This window comes from Hyla sarda, chromosome 2 (genome assembly GCF_029499605.1).
Source record: "Hyla sarda isolate aHylSar1 chromosome 2, aHylSar1.hap1, whole genome shotgun sequence".
Lineage (NCBI taxonomy): Eukaryota > Metazoa > Chordata > Amphibia > Anura > Hylidae > Hyla > Hyla sarda.
In genome coordinates this window covers 316,266,584-316,272,583 of record NC_079190.1, presented here as the reverse complement: position 1 = coordinate 316,272,583, position 6,000 = coordinate 316,266,584, and the positions used below count along the sequence as shown (strand labels likewise).

General features: G+C 43.3%; 1 protein-coding gene across 1 annotated transcript in view; it reads left to right on the top strand.

The window, feature by feature from the left end:
* Positions 1–1,338: 1,338 nt before the first annotated feature.
* The window catches only part of PKP1 (plakophilin 1), a 112,837-nt gene continuing 108,175 nt past the window's right edge, over positions 1,339–6,000 (top strand). Inside the window, exon 1 of the mRNA XM_056557744.1 lies at positions 1,339–1,385. The gene's annotated coding sequence lies outside the window, so the exon portion shown is untranslated. The remainder of the gene's footprint in view (positions 1,386–6,000) is intronic.

The following is a 6,000-nucleotide window of genomic DNA, read 5'->3' as shown; positions in this document are numbered from 1 at the left end:
GTAGTCGCCAGTAATCAGACCCGGAGCGAACACACTCCGGGGACTGATTATAAATGGGGTGCCGCGTGCATGATCACAGGCGTCCCCAGCTGCGGGACTCCCGCGATCAGGTATCTTATCCCCTATCCTTTGGATAGGGGATAAGATGTTTAAGCTTCGGAGAACCCCTTTAAGGACTGAGCCCTTTTTCACCTTAAAGGGGTACTCTGCTCCTGGCATCTTATCCCCTATCCAAAGGATAGGGAATAAGATGTTAGATCGCTGCGGTCCCGCTGCTGGGGACCCCAGGGATCGCCGCTGTGGCACCCCGCTATCATTACTGCACAGAGCGAGTTCGCTCTGTGCGTAATGACGGGCGATACAGGGGATGGAGCAGCGTGACGTCATGGCTCCGCCCCTCATGACATCACGGCCCGTCCCCTTAATGCAAGTCTATGGCAGGGGGCGTGACGACCGCCACGCCCCCTTCCCATAGACTTGTATTGACGGGGCGGGCCGTGACGTCACAAGGGGCGGAGCCGTGACGTAACGATGCTCCGGCCCCTGTATTGCCCATCATTACGTGCAGAGCAATCTCTCTCTGCGCAGTAATGATAGCGGGGTGCTGCAGCGGCGATCCCCGGGGTCCCCAGCAGCGGGACCCCGGCGATCTGACATCTTATCCCCTATCCTTTGGATAGGGGATAAGATGTCTAGGGGCGGAATACCCCTTTAAGGACTGAGCCCTTTTTCGCAATTCTGACCACCGTAGCTTTACGAATTAATAACTCAAACGCTTTTACCGAATATTCTGATTCTGAGATAGTTTTTTCGTGACATATTCTACTTTATTTTGGTGGTAAATTTTCGGCGTTACTTGCATCCTTTTTTGGTGAAAAATCCAAAATTTCATGAAAATTTAGAAAATTAGCATTTTTCTATCTTTGAAGCTCTCTGCTTGTAAGAAAAATGGATATTCCAAATACATTTTATATTGAGGACTTCAAAGTAGAGCAGCAATTTTCTAAAAAGTCATGAAAATTGCTAAATCTGAAGGGACAGATGTTACAGAACTACAACTCCCAGCATGCCTGGGCAGTCTAGGCACACTGAGAGTTGTAGGCACACTGAGAGCTGTAGTTTGGCAACATCTGGAGGGCTACCATTTGGGCACCACTGTAACAGTGGTCTCCAAACTGTGACCCTTGAGATGTTGCAAAACTACAACTCCCAGCATTCCCAGACAGCCTTTGGCTGTCTGGGCATGCTGGGAGTTGCAGTTTGGCCTTCCTAGTGGTTGCCACAGTAAAGATCACTTTACTTTCACTTTCATTCCCCCCCCCCCCCCCCCTACCTGTGCCTGTCTCCAGCGACGATAGGGGGTCCCCACGCATCTTCTCCTCCAGGTACAGGCCTCCATCTTCTCCCCACGTTCCTGACAGCTCCGATCATCCCTATTTTCCGGGTGATCGGGTCACCAGAGACCCGATCAGCCTGGAATAGCAGAAAAAAAAAAAAAAAAAGCATTCCCGGCAGCTCAGTCGGGCTGATTGGTATCAGCTTAGAGGACGGCGGGAGGGCCCTTACCTGCCTCCTCACTGTCCGATGTCTTCTGTGATGCTCCAGCCTTGCTCAGCAGACTGGAGCAATTGAGAGCAGATAAGGCTAGGATACCACTTGGTTTTTTTTCCTACGTTTTTTTCACAGAAAAAAACGCCAGTGCTATTTCCTGCGTCTGACTTTTTTTTGGGGGGTGTTTTTTTCTGGCATTTTTGCATTTGAGTTGAAATTGCATTTTTGGCCCCTTTTTTCAAAATGTTTTAAAGGGGTTATCCACCATAAGGTGATTTTAGTACTTTCCTGGCAGGCAGTAATGGACATGCTTAGGAAGGATCTGCACTTGTCCTGAGGCTAAATTGTGAGATTTGCATAACACTGTGGCTAGCTTTTTGTGAACTTGTATTTCATTTCCTTTGTTTGACTTTTCTTTTTTTTACTACAAATCCCACAATGCCATCTTCCTCCATCCCACACATCAGCCACCCCTCCCATTGAAACATAAATGAGCTGCATCCATTCAAATCAGTGTGGTTTTCAATCAGGGTGCCTCTAGCTGTTGCATTAGTTGCAGACCCATTGAAGCAGACAGGCTCCCTGTCATCAGGTGACTAGTGAGTCAGGTCTCGGCCGCATTGCAAGCTGGGAAAGATCCGAGACAACAGTCATTTTGTATGCATGTAAAAATAAATAGTGAGGTGAAAATCACAGAAGAATTGTCAGAAAACTGTCACACACAGGTACAGACACTATATTATGAACTACACTAACTTTACAGCCCCTGTAGCAGAGTCAAATAAAAAAAAATCCTGGAATACCCCTTTAAGTACCAAAAAAAAAAAAGTGATGCAGTAGGGATGGGAATTTTTTTTTATTTAAGAACATTTTTATTTTTTATAATGAACTTTAAATACATTTTTAATAAAGTGTGTATGTGTGTCACTTATTTTCTCTATTTTTTTTTAGGTAGTACTACTACTCCCAGCATGGAACACACTGCTCCATGATGGGAGTAGTAGTCACCCATAATATAGCAGAGATGCGGAGAGGCTCTATACAGCGCTTACATCTCTGCTCTGTACTCCGGCCAGTGATGTGAATAGAAATTCACATCACTCATTCATATTTTCCACCCAGAGTGGGGATTGGCCGGATGGTGGCAGCCAATCACCGCTCTCTGAGGGAAATATGAATGAGCGATGTTCTATCCATATCACTGGCTGGCCGGAGTACAGAGCAGAGATGCAGAGTGACACAGGCTGTGATCTTTCCTTAACTGCAGGTACTACTACTCCCATCATGGAGCACACTCTGCTCCATGTTGGGAGCTGTAGTACCTGCAGTTAAGGAAAGCGGATGTCACTCCTGACACCCACTGTGATTCTCCTGTATAATGTATAGATGCGGCCGGACGCTCTTCTATGGTCCCCTGCAATGACGTGTTTTATATATATATATATATATATATATATATATATATATATACATCTATTCATATTTCCTGCAGAGAGCTGTGATTGGCTGGAACCATCTGGCCAACCATAGCTCTCTGCGGGAAATATGATAGGTGTATCTATATGGCAGTGCAGGGGACCATAGAAGAGCGGCTGCCGCATATATAAATTGTACAGAAGGATCGCAACGGACCCTGGGTGATCTGTCAATAAGTACAGGTACTACTACTCCCATCATGAAAGTGTGTTCCATGCCGGGAGTAGTAGTACCACCTAAAAAATAAAGAAAAAAAAAGTTAAAAACACACACACACACTACATTTTTATTATTGTCGCTATATTTTTAGTGCCCTGCCGACACACACATATTGATCCTGTTTAAAAATGTATAAAAATTAATTTAGTTAAATACTATTTTTTCCATCAGTAGTGTATCTTTTTTTTTTTTTTTTTTTTAATGGTGCCCTACGAAATTTTATTAAAAACGGTATCTCCATCACTTTTTTGGATCACTAAAGTCCAAAAGAGAATAAAAACCGCCTACAAAAACGCCAAAGTTAAAACCCACATGGCGTTTTTCTTGGCATTTTTTTACTCAAATAGATTTCCCTGTGAGAAAAACGCCATGATTTCAGGGCAAAAAACACCATAGGCTTAACATGCTGCGATTTAGCAAAACCGCGAAGGAGCTGAAAAACTCCAAAAAAGAGTGAAAAAAAGCAAAAAGGATAAAAAAAACGCCAAACTGAAAAACCCCAAGTGGAAAAATAATTTTGCGGCTAAAATTTGGCCACAGCGTTTTTTGGCAGAAAAAACGCCATGCGGCAGAATTGGCGTTTTTCTTGGCGTCTTTCCCAATAAAAAACAAGTGGAATTCCAGCCTAACACAGATTAATGCTATGATATGGCATAGCATTGAACAGTGTATGGGGTCTAAAAAATGGTGTAAAAAAAAGTTAATAAATGTGAATTAACCCCTTCCATACTGAATGTTTAAATCACCTAATCACATACTGTGGCACCTAAAATGTAAAAAGTCAAATCAGGGGGTCCCAATCAGCTGAGAGGACAGGCAGAGGGTCCCTCCCTGCCTCTGTCCTGTCCAGTTGGCGCTCCAGTACTGCAAGAAGCCATGGCAGCCTGGAGCAATGATGCACCGATAACACTAATCTATGCTAGCTTATGGTACAACATTGTTTAGTGGAAGCAGTTAAAAGAAAGCTTGTGAAAGTCCTGTATGAGGACAAAAAAAATAATAAAATAAAAGGTTAATAAATGTGAATTAAGCCTTTCTCTAATAAAAGGTATGAATGACCCCCTTTTTCCATTTAAATATAAATGTATTTGTCCAAACTATTAAAATATAAAATTAATTAAACAGCCCCGATAATGGCGCATACATAAAAAAAATACCCCAAAAAACTGTCAAAAAGTCAAATCAAAACAAAAGTGGTACCGATAAAAACTAAGATCATGGTGCCCAAAAATTAGTCCTCATAATACATATATAAAAATACACGTTATAGGAATCAGAAGAGAACAATTTTAAGCATACTACTTTTCGTACAAAAAGTTATAATTTTTTAATTTTACAAGTAGTAAAACAAGATAAAACCTATATGATTGGAAAACTGAAGCCCCCAAAGGTTACAAAATAGTGTTTGTTTTTTCTATTTCATTAGTTTTTTGTTTCCCCGTAGATTTGGTGATAAAATGATTGATGTCATTATAAAGTACAATTGGTGTTGCAAAAAACTAACCCTTATATGGGTCTGTAAGTGAAAAATTGAAAGTGTTATGGCTATTAGAAGGCAAGGAGAAAAAAATGAAAGTGCACTGAACAAGGATATTTAGAGGTTACAGAAGGTGGCAGGCTACATTCAGGGGCTACAGTGTGTGGCAGGGCTACATTCAGAGGCTACAGTGTGTGGCAGGCTACATTCAGGGGCTACAGTGTGTGGCAGGGCTACATTCAGAGGCTACAGTGTGTGGCAGGCTACATTCAGGGGCTACAGTGTGTGGCAGGCTACATTCAGGGGCTACAGTGTGTGGCAGGGCTACATTCAGAGGCTACAGTGTGTGGCAGGCTACATTCAGGGGCTACAGTGTGTGGCAGGCTACATTCAGGGGCTACAGTGTGTGGCAGGCTACATTCAGGGGCTACAGTGTGTGGCAGGGCTACATTCAGAGGCTACAGTGTGTGGCAGGCTACATTCAGGGGCTACAGTGTGTGGCAGGGCTACATTCAGAGGCTACAGTGTGTGGCAGGGTAATATTCAGATGATTCAGTGTTGGTATTGTTTTTTCAGGGCACAGTGTGTGGCAGGGCTATATTCAGAGGGTACAGTGTGTGGCAGGGCTATATTCAGAGGCTACATTGTGAGGCAGGGTAATATTCAGATGATTCAGTATTGGTATTGTTTTTTCAGGGCACAGTGTGTGGCAGGGCTATATTCAGAGGGTACAGTGTGAGGCATTGTTATATATAGGGTAGGACAAAGTATCTAGCAGGGTTATATTCAAAGGGAATAGTGTTTGGCAGAGTTTTATTCAGGGGGCACAGTATCGGGCAAGGTAAAATAATTTTTTGTCTGAGGATGAGGATCTAATGACAGAAGTGAGGAACCAATGATGTCTGGGTGTCAAACTCTGCAGATGTGAGATGTAGCTGGAAGAAGTCATGGCGGTCTGGAGCAAATTAGGAAAAAAGTATATTTACAGAGAAGACGTCACCTATAAGTCCCATCAGAGCTGTAGTCAGTTGTAAGATCTGCAGTGACGATGAATGACACAACTCCCAGCATACCCATACCAATGATTCCATGATACTGGAAAGCGTAGTTTCACATGGTAAAACCTTCTTTAGCACTTCCCCTTACTTGCCAATTGGTTTGATAAGTGTAGACAAAACAGTTTTCTGTGACGCTACACCATGGGCCAAGTGGGGAGCCTGTTTTGAATCCCACCCCTGGAGAGAGCCTGTAAATATCAATTCTCAGACCACCCCAGC